The following is a 15,885-nucleotide window of genomic DNA, read 5'->3' as shown; positions in this document are numbered from 1 at the left end:
GACCTCTTCAGCCCAGTAGGCATCAAAGGTGCCATCCACCAAGATGCTGGGCGTCAAAAGATGCTTTAGGTGGCATTGTTGTCTGGACCAAAGAAGACAAAAGTACCAGAAGAGGGCGTCACAGCAGGACAGTAGAGGGCTGAGTGAATATTATATTTTATTTTTAACAAAGAAAATCATAATTATGTACATTTGTTTCTTATAAAATAAATACAATACAAATTGAATTTTCTGAAGAAATTCAAAGGAACTGACCAAACTCAAGTTTCATCACTTCTCTCTGTGGTTATTAGCCAGTTGAATCTGTTGACTATTACACACCTGTCCCCGGTATACCGAGCTCCACTTCCTTCCCCTGGCTCATCTGTCCTCTGTTGTGCTCCAAGTAGGATTTTGCAGACCTATTTAAGGACTATTAAAAAACACACCTGTGTCTTGGGATTGAGACTCTAGACCTTCTGTGCACACTGTGTTTTAACTTGCTTCCATAACTGATAGGTTCACCTTCATTCGCCCTACTGCTTCTGAGATTCCTGAGTGTGCAAAGTCCTCGCTTACCATGTGCCTTCCAACTTGTTGCACCATTCCCGGGTTCCTTATGCTCACACGGACTGGATTTGTAGAGGATCCACCACACCTGATGAGTCTAGCACTGACATTTCTGACCACAATGGTTACTGGGGCCTGAGAGTGAAGCCATGGCTCACAGAAGTGTACAGTGGGAGGGGCGATTTGGCACTCAGCCGCAACCTTTCACAGGCCCCGTCACAGCAGAATGTTCTGTCTTCACTGGAGATACGCCACTTGGGGCATTCCCTTATACAGGATCCTCACCTGCAAAAAAATATATCTCATTCTGAAGAATCAACCATGTCTGTACGTTACTTGAACGGCCCAATTAACTAAATTGAAACAGTGCAATGCTTCATTTCATCTGTGGTGGCAGTGTAGGGAATGAACAATGTTTAGATATCCTAGAAACTACAGCTGATAGCTGGAGTTCTAAACCACGGGACACCCTAGAATTCTCATTCAGGCCCAATGTTAGCAAGAATGGACACTGACTTTATTACAACAGTAGATAAGCTTCTTGGTTTCTAAATGCAAATTTGATGAGAGTGGGGTACATGCTGCTGCAGTGCAGTATAGCACAACCTCCACCAGGGGGAGCTTGAGAGGAAAGTAAGACTGCACACACAGAGCAGCAGCACAGACGCCACCAAGTGGCGAGAGAGTGGTCAGACAAGCCGAGTCAAAAAAACGTTAGAAGCAGAAGTTCCAATAATAGCAGCAGTATATGTGGTCAGGAACAAGACAGGGGGTTCAGCAATGGTCAGAAGTGGATAAGACAAAGACAGAAGGCAGAAGCGAGTCCGAATACGTGCCAAGTCAAAAACCAGAGAATCAAGCCAACAAACAGGGAAACTGTTGTGAACTCTGTTTTTGGGCTCCCTCTTGTGGTCACAAGTGGTACTGTGTGAGTGTTGTCTTTGGGCTCCCTTTGGTGGCTCTTTGTGTCATTCTGCAGGTCTGAGGTTGGATCAGCTGTCTCGTTATCTGTTAGCTAGTTCCTATTTAGTTCAGCTGGACTCTTAGTGGTTGCCTGCTGTCGTTGTATTCAGTGCTATTCTGATTGCTCCTGTCTACATCCGTTATCAGTCTCTCCAAGAGAAGCTAAGTTTTGTTTGCTTATTTTTGCTCATCTGTGTTCAAGATGTGTCCTAGTATATGATGTGTTTTGGTCCAGCGTGCTAATATGTGATTTCCCTGCTTGCTGGTGCTCTGGGGTGCTGAGTTGCTCCCCCCACATCGTTAGTTGGTGTGGGGGTTCTCGCATTCTCTGTGTGGATATTTCTGCATAGGGTTTTTTACTGACCGCACAGATCCCTTGCTATTTTCTGCTATCTAGCGTTAGCGGGCGTCATTTGCTTAACCTGTTTCATCTCTGCGTTTGTCTTTTCCTCTTAACTCACCGTTATTATTTGTGGGGGGCTTCTATATCTTTGGGGTATTTCTCTGAGGCAAGTGAGGTCTTACTTTCTCTTTAGGGGTAGTCAGTTTCTCAGGCCGTGAAGAGACGTCTAGGATTTCAGGAAACGTTCCACGGCTACCTTTAGTGTGTTTGGTTAGAATCAGGTTTGCGGTCAGTCCAGTTACCACATCCCCAGAGCTTGTCCTATTATCTCTGACTTAGCTGGTTAGATTTGTGATCCTAAGCCACTGGGATCATAACAGTACAGCAGGCCTGAAAAGTGTTAAATGCATCGCAAAAGTGGGATAAGAGAAATCCTGAGTTCAATTTTTTTTTTTCTGCTCTGCAGTGTGTCCAGCTTCTCTCATCCCCTTAATCTCTGGGTGGCTTTGAGTTCAGCTGCAGACATGGATATTCAGAGTCTGACTTCTAGTGTGGATCATGTTGCTGCAAGGGTGCAAAGCATTCAGGATTTTATTGTTCACAGTCCTATGTCTGAGCCAAAAGTACCTATTCCTGAGTTGTTTTCTGGAGATAGATCTAGGTTTCTGAATTTTAAGAATAGTTGTAAATTATTTCTTTCTTTGAGACCTCGTTCCTCTGGTGATTCCGCTCAGCAAGTTAGAATTGTTATCTCCCTGTTACGTGGCGACCCTCAAGATTGGGCCTTCTCCCTGGCGCCGGGAGATCCTGCATTGCTGAATGTGGATGCGTTTTTTCTGGCGCTTGGATTGCTTTATGAGGAACCTAATCTTGAGAACCAGGCAGAAAGGGCCTTGCTGGCTCTCTCTCAGGGCCAGGATGAAGCTGAGGTGTATTGTCAAAAATTTCGGAAATGGCCGGTGCTTACTCAATGGAATGAGTGTGCCCTGGCTGCAAATTTCAGAGAAGGTCTTTCTGAAGCCATTAAGAATGTTATAGTGGGGTTCCCCACGCCTGCAAGTCTGAATGACTCAATGGCTTTGGCCATTCAGATTGATCGGCGTTTGCGGGAGCGCAAGTCTGCGCACCATCTGGCGGTGTTTTCTGAACAGAGACCTGAGTCTATGCAATGTGACCGAATTCTGACCAGAATTGAGCGGCAAAATCATAGACGTCAAAATGGGTTGTGCTTTTACTGTGGTGATTCAACTCATGTTATCTCAGCATGCTCTAAGCGCGTAAAAAAAATTGCTAAATCTGTCACCGTTGGTACTATACAGCCTAAATTCATTTTGTCTGTTACTTTAATTTGTTCTTTGTCATCCTACTCGGTTATGGCTTTTGTGGATTCAGGTGCTGCCCTGAACCTGATGGATTTGTCATTTGCCAGGCGCTGTGGTTTTGTCCTGGAGCCTTTGGAATTCCCTATTCCACTGAGGGGTATTGATGCTACACCATTGGCTGAGAATAAGCCTCAGTATTGGACTCAGGTGACCATGTGCATGACTCCTGTACATCAGGAGGTGATTCGCTTTCTTGTGCTGCATAATCTGCATGATGTGGTCGTTTTGGGTCTGCCATGGCTGCAGGCCCATAATCCAGTTCTGGATTGGAAAGCTATGTCTGTTTCAAGTTGGGGTTTCCAGGGGATTCATGGCGATGCTCCTTTGGTGTCAATTGCTTCTTCCACTCCTCTGAGGTCCCTGAGTTTTTGTCGGACTACCAGGATGTATTTGATGAGCCCAGATCCGGTGCCCTGCCTCCTCACAGGGATTGTGATTGTGCTATAAATTTGATTCCTGGTAGTAAGTTCCCTAAGGGACGACTTTTTAATTTGTCTGTACCAGAACATGCCGCAATGCGGAGTTATATAAAGGAGTCTTTAGAGAAGGGACATATTCGCCCGTCCTCCTCCCCTCTTGGTGCAGGATTCTTTTTTGCGGCCAAGAAGGATGGTTCTCTGAGACCTTGTATAGATTATCAATTCAACAAAACCCAGCACTCAACTTTGCGGTGAGAAACTATAGAATTTATTGATCCCAATGCGTGATTAAGACGTTTCGGTCCCTACACGGGGCCTTCATCAGTAACTGAAAGATTGCATACAGATATATACAATGTCACAACCAACATAAATAAAAAAGCATAGGGAAAAACAGGAAAAAACAAAACAAAAGTATGTACAAGCGAATACCACAAAACATTATTAGTAGTGGCTGAATTGTAGACAATGATACATTTACTATAGAAAGCTGTCACAAATCATGGCACAACACAGCATATTTAGTCATTGTAAGAAACATACCGTACAGAGGGATGTGTAGTAAGGAGGACGGCTATGGAAGCCTGTGAGGGAAAGATAATGGTGGTATTTTGAACGCCTATAAGTGAGTCAGAATCATGAGAAAAAGATGGTGTGGTCTTACCTAGCAGCATGGATGTAACTATGGAACGAGGGTTACCACTTAGGGTAGGGACAAAGCCTATATATAAAGGTATATTGGCAAGGGTTAAAAATAGCGTACCTAGATGCACATATGTGCACTGCGGTAGTGCGTGCTGACAGTAATATGACGCGTATGAAGCCGGGTTATGCGTACCTGTCCGGTCCATGTTACTTTATGTGTGGAATGCATAAACCTCTCGGCGGTGGAACGCAATGAGTGACATCCCCATACACGCGTCACTTCCGCACATGCGCAGTGCAGCCCGGCCCGCGTCTGGAAACCGGAACTGCACTCCGGTTGGATTCCCCGCACAATTTGGCATAAATAAGCCCACTTCCTCGTGTCCTCTCCACAGCGGTGGATACCGCGATACCACAGGACACAGGTACGTATAACCCGGCTTCTATACGCGTCATATTACTGTCAGCACGCACTACCGCAGTGCACATATGTGCATCTAGGTACGCTATTTTTAACCCTTGCCAATATACCTTTATATATAGGCTTTGTCCCTACCCTAAGTGGTAACCCTCGTTCCATAGTTACATCCATGCTACTAGGTAAGACCACACCATCTTTTTCTCACGATTCTGACTCACTTATAGGCGTTCAAAATACCACCATTATCTTTCCCTCACAGGCTTCCATAGCCGTCCTCCTTACTACACACCCCTCTGTACGGTATGTTTCTTACAATGACTAAATATGCTGTGTTGTGCCATGATTTGTGACAGCTTTCTATAGTAAATGTATCATTGTCTACAATTCAGCCACTACTAATAATGTTTTGTGGTATTCGCTTGTACATACTTTTGTTTTGTTTTTTCCTGTTTTTCCCTATGCTTTTTTATTTATGTTGGTTGTGACATTGTATATATCTGTATGCAATCTTTCAGTTACTGATGAAGGCCCCGTGTAGGGACCGAAACGTCTTAATCACGCATTGGGATCAATAAATTCTATAGTTTCTCACCGCAAAGTTGAGTGCTGGGTTTTGTTGAATTGATTACTACGGTTTGGGAACCTACCCATGCACCTTTTAGTTGCTGTGCACACGCTTTTCTGTTACTTGTATAGATTATCGTCTTCTAAATAAAATCACGGTCAAATTTCAGTATCCTTTGCCATTATTATCTGATCTGTTTGCTCGGATTAAGGGGTCCAGTTGGTTCACCAAGATAGATCTTTGTGGTGCGTATAACCTTGTGCGTATTAAGCAGGGGGATGAATGGAAAACAGCATTTAATACGCCCGAAGGCCATTTTGAGTACTTGGTGATGCCTTTTGGACTCTCTAATGCTCCTTCTGTGTTCCAGTCCTTCATGCATGACATCTTCCGAGAATATCTGGATAAATTTATGATTGTGTATCTGGATGACATTTTGGTCTTTTCTGAGGACTGGGAGTCCCATGTGAAGCAGGTCAGGATGGTATTTCAGGTCCTGCGTGCTAATGCCTTATTTGTGAAGGGCTCAAAATGTCTCTTCGGAGTACAGAAGGTTTCCTTTTTGGGTTTTATTTTTTCTCCTTCTACTATTGAGATGGACCCAGTCAAGGTCCAGGCTATTCATGACTGGACTCAGCCTACATCTGTTAAGAGTCTTCAGAAGTTCTTGGGTTTTGCTAATTTTTACCGTCGCTTCATTGCTAATTTTTCTGGCGTGGTTAAACCCTTGACGGATTTGACCAAGAAGGGTTCTGATGTGACTAATTGGTCTCCTGCGGCCGTGGAAGCCTTTCGGGAGCTGAAGCGCCGGTTTTCTTCGGCTCCAGTTTTGTGTCAGCCTGATGTCTCTCTTCCTTTTCAGGTCGAGGTTGATGCTTCTGAGATTGGAGCAGGGGTTGTTTTGTCGCAGAGAAGCTCTGATTGCTCTGTGATGAAGCCTTGTGCTTTCATTTCAAGAAAGTTTTCGCCTGCCGAGCGGAATTATGATGTTGGTAATCGGGAGTTGTTGGCTATGAAGTGGGCATTTGAGGAGTGGCGACATTGGCTCGAGGGAGCTAAGCATCGTGTGGTGGTCTTGACTGATCACAAAAATCTGATTTATCTCGAGTCTGCCAAGCGGCTGAATTCTAGACAGGCTCGTTGGTCGTTGTTTTTCTCCCGTTTCGATTTCGTGGTCTCGTACCTGCCTGGTTCGAAGAACGTGAAGGCTGATGCTCTTTCTAGGAGTTTTGTGCCTGACTCTCCGGGAGTTTCAGAGCCGGCTGGTATCCTCAGAGAGGGAGTGATATTGTCTGCCATTTCCCCAGATTTGCGACGAGTGCTGCAGAAATTTCAGGCGGATAGACCTGACCGTTGCCCACCAGAGAGACTGTTTGTCCCAGATAGATGGACCAGCAGAGTTATTTCCGAGGTTCATTCTTCGGTGTTGGCAGGCCATCCTGGGATTTTTGGTACCAGGGATTTGGTGGCTAGGTCCTTCTGGTGGCCTTCCTTGTCGCGGGATGTGCGTTCCTTTGTGCAGTCCTGTGGGATTTGTGCTCGGGCTAAGCCTTGCTGTTCTCGTGCCAGCGGTTTGCTTTTGCCTTTGCCTGTCCCAAAGAGGCCTTGGACGCACATTTCCATGGATTTTATTTCGGATCTTCCAGTCTCTCAGAGAATGTCTGTCATCTGGGTGGTGTGTGATCGTTTTTCCAAAATGGTCCATTTGGTGCCCTTGCCTAAGTTGCCTTCCTCCTCCGATTTGGTTCCTCTATTTTTTCAGAATGTGGTTCGCTTGCACGGCATCCCTGAAAATATTGTGTCTGACAGAGGATTCCAGTTTGTGTCCAGATTTTGGCGGATCTTTTGTGCTAAGATGGGCATTGATTTGTCTTTTTCGTTGGCCTTCCATCCTCAGACGAATGGCCAAGCCGAGCGAACTAATCAGACCTTGGAAACTTATTTAAGATGTTTTGTTTCTGCTGATCAGGATGATTGGGTGACATTTTTGCCATTGGCCGAGTTTGCCCTTAATAATCAGGCTAGTTCTGCTACTTTGGTTTCGCCTTTTTTCTGCAATTCTGGTTTTCATCCTCGTTTTTCCTCGGGTCAGGTTGAGCCTTCTGACTGTCCTGGGGTGGATTCTGTGGTGGATAGGTTGCAGCAAATTTGGAACCATGTGGTGGACAATTTGAAGTTGTCACAGGAGAAGGCTCAGCGCTTTGCCAACCGCCGTCGCGGTGTGGGTCCCCGACTTCGTGTTGGGGATTTGGTATGGCTGTCTTCTCGGTATGTTCCTATGAAGGTTTCCTCTCCTAAATTCAAGCCTCGCTTCATCGGTCCTTATAAGATTTTGGAAATCCTTAACCCGGTGTCATTTCGTTTGGACCTCCCAGCGTCGTTTGCCATTCATAACGTGTTCTATAGGTCTTTGTTGCAGAGGTATGTGGTGCCTGTGGTTCCTTCTGTTTAGCCCCCTGCCCCGGTGCTGGTTGAGGGCGAATTGGAGTACGTGGTGGAGAAGATCTTGGATTCTCGTATTTCGAGACGGAGGCTTCAGTATTTGGTTAAGTGGAAGGGCTATGGTCAGGAGGATAATTCCTGGGTTGTCGCCTCTGATGTTCATGCGGCCGATTTGGTTCATGCCTTCCATGTGGCTCATCCTGATCGCCCTGGGGGTTTTGATGAGGGTTCGGTGACCCCTCCTCAAGGGGGGGGTACTGTTGTGAACTCTGTTTTTGGGCTCCCTCTTGTGGTCACAAGTGGTACTGTATGAGTGTTGTCTTTGGGCTCCCTCTGGTGGCTCTTTGTGTCATTCTGCAGGTCTGAGGTTGGATCAGCTGTCTCGTTATCTGTTAGCTGGTTCCTATTTAGTTCAGCTGGACTCTTAGTGGTTGCCTGCTGTCGTTGTATTCAGTGCTATTCTGATTGTTCCTGTCTACATCCGTTATCAGTCTCTCCAAGAGAAGCTAAGTTTTGTTTGCTTATTTTTGCTCATCTGTGTTCAAGATGTGTCCGAGTATATGATGTGTTTTGGTCCAGCTTGCTAATATGTGATTTCCCTGCTTGCTGGTGCTCTGGGGTGCTGAGTTGCTCCCCCCACATCGTTAGTTGGTGTGGGGGTTCTCGCATTCTCTGCGTGGATATTTCTGCATAGGGTTTTTTACTGACCGCACAGATCCCTTGCTATTTTCTGCTATCTAGCGTTAGCGGGCCTCATTTGTTTAACCTGTTTCATCTCTGCGTTTGTCTTTTCCTCTTAACTCACCGTTATTATTTGTGGGGGGCTTCTATATCTTTGGGGTATTTCTCTGAGGCAAGTGAGATCTTACTTTCTCTTTAGGGGTAGTCAGTTTCTCAGGCCGTGAAGAGACGTCTAGGATTTCAGGAAACGTTCCACAGCTACCTTTAGTGTGTTTGGTTAGAATCAGGTTTGCGGTCAGTCCAGTTGCCACATCCCCAGAGCTTGTCCTATTATCTCTGACTTAGCTGGTTAGATTTGTGATCCTAAGCCACTGGGATCATAACAGGAAACTCTGGGAAAGGGCAGACAGAGGGAGTCAAAAGACAGGGGGCAAGTCAGGGATCGCAGCAGGACAGATCAAGAGCTACCAGAGTCAGGTTCACATGCCGAAGGCAGAACTATAGCTGACACCGCCAGCAGGATACATCGGAGCTAAATAGCACACCTGAACCCAGAATGAGGCAGAGCAAAGTTAACCCTTGACATGATTTGCCCAGAAAAAGGGCAGACAGGATTAAACCCTGGAACCTGATTATAACAGTACCCTCCTCTCAAGGGGGGCCTCCGGAGACCCAGATTTCCCAGGATAACGTGTGTGAAATTCCCGAACCAATCAGCATGGACAAATCGCGCCTGGACCCAAGATCGATCCTCAGGACCATAACGCCTCCAATGGACCAAATACTGAAGTGAACTACGGACCATGCAAGAATCCACAATCCATTCCACTTCATACTCGGTCTGACCATCGGAGGGGATGGAGGCCCAGCAGAGGATGGTACAAATGACTTAAGAAGGGACTTATGGAACACAATGGGGATCTGAAGTGACGGAGGAAGCCATAAGCGAAAGGCAACTGGATTGACCACCTCAATGATCTCGTAAGGACCAATAAACCTGGAACCTAGCTTAACAGAAGGAACCTTAAGACTAATGTTCTTGGTAGACAACCACACTTTATATCCTACCAGGAATATAGGTCCTACAGACCATCACTTTTCCGCAAAAAGTTTATGTTTGCCCTGAGCCTCCCCAATGTTCTTCTGGATCTCCCTCCACACCTCCCCCAATCATTGCACTGTCGTTTCAGCCCCTGGACATCTTGAATGCAGCCTAGAAAATTCACCAAAATGGGGGTGAAAACCATAGTTACAGAAGAATGGAGAGGTGCCCATGGACTGGTTAATCCGATTGTTAAATGCAAACTCAGCCATGGGTAACAAAGAACACCAATCATCCTGCTGAGACATAGCAAGACACCTCAAAATCTGTCAAGAGACTGATTGGTCCACTCCATCTGACCATTGGTCTCAGGATGGTAAGCAGAGGAGAAGGTCAAGCTTTCCGGGTGGCTGAGATCCCCGGGTGTCCACTGAGAGCAGAATTGTGGAGCTCCCGGAGAACCCTCATCCGGCACTGAACCGGGACAAAGAGCTCCCATAACTGGCCGGCCGGGGAATTGGTGCCTTTGCCAATTCCGTTTACGTAGACCTTTGACTCATTTGTCCATGGATATTATCACTGATCTCCCTCCTTCTAATGGCAAAACTGTAATCTGGGTAGTGGTTGACAGATTCAGTAAACAAGCGCATTTTGTACCTCTGGCAGGATTGCCTAATGCTGAAACACTATCTAAGCTGTTTGTTGAGCACATTGTATGGCTGCATGGCGTGCCTTTGAATATGGTTTCTGATAGAGGGGTACAATTTGTGTCCAAATTTTGGAGGGCATTTTGTAAAAGATTGGGTATTTGCTTGACCTTTTCCTCTGCTTTCCATCCTGAGACCAACGGTCAGATGGAGAGGACCAATCAGTCTCTTGAACAAATTTTACTGTGTCAGAAAACTCCCTTTGCAAGTGGTTATGAGTCGAGGCCTAGGCCCTCTGTTCCACAAACTAGTCTTGGATCAACAAATCAAACTGTCCATTTGATCAGCCAAGGTATGGAGTGGATCCATAGCTAACAGAGCAGAGGGAAAAAAATGCAGGAATCCCTTTAAAAGTATTGGTCAGCTATAATGTCATGCTGCTGCAGTGCAGTATAGTGCAACCTCCACCAGGGGGAGCTTGAGAGGGAAGTAAGACTGCACACACAGAGCAGCAGCACAGATGCCACCAAGTGGCAAAAGAGTGGTCAGACAAGCCGAGTCAAAAAACTGTTAGAAGCAGAAGTACCAATAATAGCAGCAGTATACGTGGTCAGGAACAAGGCAGGGGGTTCAGCAACGGTCAGAAGTGGATAAGACAAAGACAGAAGGCAGAAGCGAGTCAGAATACGAGCCAAGTCAAAAACCAGAGAATCAAGCCAACATACAGGGAAACACTGGGAAAAGGGCAGAAAGAGGGAGTCAACAAACACGGGGCAAGTCAGGGATCACAGCAGAAAAGATCAAGAGCTACCAGAGTCAGGTTCACACTCTGAAGGCAGAACTATAGCTGACACCACCAGCAGGATACATCAGAGTCAAATAGCACACCTGAACCCAGAATGAGGCAGAGCAAAGTTAACCCTTGATAACCAATTCATTTATGGCTCACTATAAAATCCTTAATTGGCATACCTTCTTACATTAATCCACTAGACAGTAGGGAGCACCATCATTTTTAAAGGTACCACTGATACTTTTGAACATAAGGTATGGCTCAGTGGATAGCACGGTGGCTTAGTGGATAGCACAGCAGCCTTGCGGTGCTGGAGTCCTGGGTTTGAATCCCGCCAAGGACAACATCTGCAAAGAGTTTGTATGTCTTCTCCGTGTTTGCGTGGGTTTCCTCCGGGCACTCCAGTTTCCTCCCACATTCCAAAGACATACTGATAGGGAATTTAGATTGTGAGCCCCATTGGGGACAGCGATGATAATGTCTGTAAAGCGTGCAGAATATGTTAGCGCTATATAAAAATAAAGATTATTATTAAATAAAGATTCTTATTGTTATTATGGCTAAACCTGATTCTAAAAAAAGGGACTCTCCAAAGTAGGCAATCCTTTCGAATTAAGAGAACTTACCCTGCAGACTTTTTTATGGTCTCTAGTAGGCATAACAAAGAGTTTTGTTTTGGATCAAGGCTTCAGTCATGAGAAAAGTTGAGCTTGAAGAACACACGTAGTGCCAGACCCCGTATATTGGGTTCAAAGCAGACCAGTTAGATATACACTGCTCAAGAAAATAAAGGGAACACTTAAACAACAGAATATAACTCCAAGTAAATCAAACTTCTGTGAAATCAAACTGTCCACTTAGGAAGCAACACTGTTTTACAATCAATTTCACATGCTGTTGTGCAAATGGAATAGAAAACAGATGGAAGTTATTGGCAATTATCAAGACACTCAATAAAGGAGTGGTTCTGCAGGTGGGGACCACAGACCACATCTCAGTACCAATACTTTCTGGCTGCTGATGTTTTGGTCACTTTTGAATGTTAGTTATTATTTCACACTCATGGTAGCATGAGACGGACTCTAGAACCCACACAAGTGGCTCAGGTAGTGCAGCTCATCCAGGATGGCACATCAATTCGAGCTGTGGCAAGAAGATTTTCTGGGTCTGTCAGCGTAGTGTCCAGAGGCTGGAGGTGTTACCAGGAGACAGGCCAGTACACCAGGAGACATGGAGGGGGCCATAGGAGGGCAACAACCCAGCAGCAGGACCGCTATCTCAGCCTTTGTGCAAGGAGAAACAGGAGGAGCACTGCCAGAGCCCTGCAAAATGACCTCCGGCAGGCGACAAATGTGCATGTGTCTGCACAAACGTTTAGAACCTGACTCCATGAGGACGGTCTGAGTGTCAGACATCCACAGATGGTTCACAAATAGGAGAACCATGAGTCAAAAAATTGCCAAAAGAGATTTTAACCAAAAATACAAAATTTATTGAAGACACATAAATGCCATAAGTAAAATATTACCATATAAGACAAAGTGACAGTTTTTCGACTAAATCCGTGGATACAATGGTGAACTGAAAGCACAGTCCGGGACAGTAACACACTAAATTCTCAACTCATAAACATGCAGCAAATATGCTGTCAGCAAGTGCACATAAGAATGTATACTGATGTCAAGCGGCCTGGCTAAATAGTATAAGTGCGTGCATAAGTGCTAAACTAATAGCCATAAGCCAAGGTGCACATAATACAAGTAATAAGATTAATTACCCATGTGGAGTGAAATGTGGCCATGCCCACAACACATGACACGGGACCGCTGTCAGAGGGAAAGCCAAGAGCGCAGTAAGCACCGCATGCCGGCGTGCAAATTGCCATACTATATAAATATAAAGTGACTGTGCTAAAAGTGCAAAAGTGAGTTAAGATAGAATGTATATTAACATTCTTGTATTCTTCGTGTAACGCAAAATAATGTGCATGCGTAAAAGGTAATAATAGTGATTAGGTCCCCAATATCCCACCCCTATGATCCCACAATGGATCCCGGCCATAACCCCGCCCCACGACCGAGGTCGGTAACTATCGAACGCGAAACGCGTGTTGGGGTTTGTGACTGGGATCCGGACGGGACCTTCATTTCACTCCACATGGGTAATTAATCTTATTACTTGTATTATGTGCACCTTGGCTTATGGCTATTAGTTTAGCACTTATGCACGCACTTATACTATTTAGCCAGGCCGCTTGACATCAGTATACATTCTTATGTGCACTTGCTGACAGCATATTTGCTGCATGTTTATGAGTTGAGAATTTAGTGTGTTACTGTCCCGGACTGTGCTTTCAGTTCACCATTGTATCCACGGATTTAATCACAAAACTGTCACTTTGTCTTATATGGTAATATTTTACTTATGGCATTTATGTGTCTTCAATAAATTTTGTATTTTTGGTTAAAATCTCTTTTGGCAATTTTTTGACTCATGGTTCTCCTATTTGTGCAATATTTATGGTTGAGTCACCATTTTTTTCATGTGATTTACGGCTGATGTTCCTTCATGTGCATCCACAGATGGTGCTTGTGCTCACAGACCAACACCGTGCAGGAAGCTTGGCATTTGCCACAGAACACCAGGATTGGCAAATTCGCCACTGGCCCACTGTGCTCTTCACAGATGAAAACAGGTTCACACTGAGCACATGTGACAGATGTGACAGAGTCTGGAGATGCCATGGAGATGGATCTGCTGCCTGCAACATCCTTCAGCATGACCGGTTTGGCAGTGGGTCAGTAATGGTGTGGGGTGACATTTCTTTGGAGGGCCGCACAGCCCTTCATGTGCTCGCCAGAGGTAGCCTGACTGGCATTAGGTACGGAGATGAGATCCTCAGACCCCTTGTGAGACCATATGCTGGTGCGGTTGGCCCTGGGTTCCTCCTAATGCAGGACAATGCCAGACCTCATGTGGCTGGAGTGTGTCAGCAGTTCCTGCAAGATGAAGGCATTGAAGCTATGGACTGGCCAGCCTGTTCTCCGACCTGAATTCGATTGAACACATCTGGGACATCATGTCTCGCACCATCCACCAACGTCACATTGCACCACAGACTGTCCAGGAGTTGACAGATGCTTTAGTCCTGGTCTGGGAGGAGATCCCTCAGGAGACCATCAGCCGTCTCATAAGGAGCATGCCTAGGCATTGTAGGGATGTCATACAAGTGTGTGGAGGCCACACACACTACTGAGTATCATTTACTTGTCTTGAGACATTTCCACTGAAGTTGGATCATCCTGTAACTTCATTTTCCACTTTGATTTTGAGCATCATTCCAACTCCAGACCTCCGTGGGATATTAGTTGTGATTTACATTGATAATTTTTAGGTTTTATTGTTCTCAACACATTCCACTATGTAATGATTAAAGATTTACAACTGAAATATTTCATTCAGAGATATGTAGGATGTGGATTTTAGTGTTCTCTTTTCTTTTTTTTTGAGTAGTGTAGTTAAGATGGTTGTCTGGTGAAAACAAAAGTTCTTCCAAACGTTGGTGGATCCCCACCGATCAACAAATTGTCACCCATACTAGGGATAGATGACAACTTGGAAGAACTTTTCAAAAACTTTTATCCCCAATACATTGCAGCAGAAGTGTGCATGCTCATCCTGTGCTCCATTCATTCCTTATGGGGTGGTGGGGCATCTTTCTTGTCTCGTCATTTTGTAACAAGGATAAAGGTCACTGTCGAAGATAAAAATTCCCCATCCCACCAATCGGTGCTGATCCTAGCAGAGGGACACCCCCCCATCAGCAAGTTATCATCTGTCCCATGGACAAATGACAACTTGCTTTAACTGGACAATTCCCCAATCCCAACAATCGGTGCGGATCCTAGCAGTGGGACACCCACCGGTCATCAAGTTATCACCTGTCCCAAGGACAAATGACATCTTGCTTTAACTGGACAATTCCCTAATCCCACCAATCGGTGCGGATCCTAGCAGTGAGACACCCACCGGTCAGCAAGTTATCACTTGTCCTATGGACAAATGACAACTTGCTTTAACTGGACAATTCCCTAATCCCACCAATCGGTGCAGATCCTAACAGTGTGACACCCACCGATCTGCAAGTTGTCACCTGTCCTATGAAAAATGATAACTTGTTTTACCTGGACAACCCCTTTCGTGGATTTAAATGTTTCTTAACCAGTTTATCAATCTTCTTAAATGGAAGAAAAAAAAGAAAAGTACTCAAACATCTTGCTTACCTAAAATGCTCGTGGTAGTGATATAGTTAAGCGGCAAGCACATGGCCATATAATAATCATCATAATAAAAGAGCAGCAACAATAGCGTACGACCTGGGTGAGAAACAATTTGACACCGTTTTGACCATAAAATTGCACACAAAAAAAACATGCGTCTCACAAAGCCTTGCACTCGGCGGGACACTCATTTGGATTCATTGAAGTCAAAGAATCTTCTATGCTGCCATTTTTTATTCCATAAAGCAATTTTCACTCTTTTAATGTAACAGCATAATTACCCAGTTTCTCCTCTTTCAAGTTGCCATTTTATTAAATAGAGCGCTGATATAGTAGAGGTTTTTTTTTGTTATTTGATCTATAACAAAATGATTTTGCTTTTAAAGTTGAATATGCGAATAATAATAAAAAAATGCCTTTAACTTACACGGGAAGCGTCTGCCTCTCAATTTCAAGCCGCGTAACATCAGACGCTGGACCTGTAAATTAAATTAATTTTGCTTTCTTCTTTTAATGGGTTTTCCGACATGCTAATGAACAAAGAAATGAGAGCAGGGATAGGCTATGACTAATTTAAGACTCACAGGTCTGAAGGAAAGAAAATGAGACAAAAGTGAGGACTACCTCTTGTTCTCGGAGTGAGCTGCATCACTTCATACGTTCTGCAAGGTCTTATCGCTTCTTTCTGAAATTAATTAGGAAACCTGTAGTTT

Source organism: Ranitomeya variabilis, chromosome 2 (assembly GCF_051348905.1).
Source record: "Ranitomeya variabilis isolate aRanVar5 chromosome 2, aRanVar5.hap1, whole genome shotgun sequence".
NCBI classification, from domain to species: Eukaryota; Metazoa; Chordata; class Amphibia; order Anura; family Dendrobatidae; genus Ranitomeya; species Ranitomeya variabilis.
Note: the sequence above shows the minus strand (reverse complement) of the source record.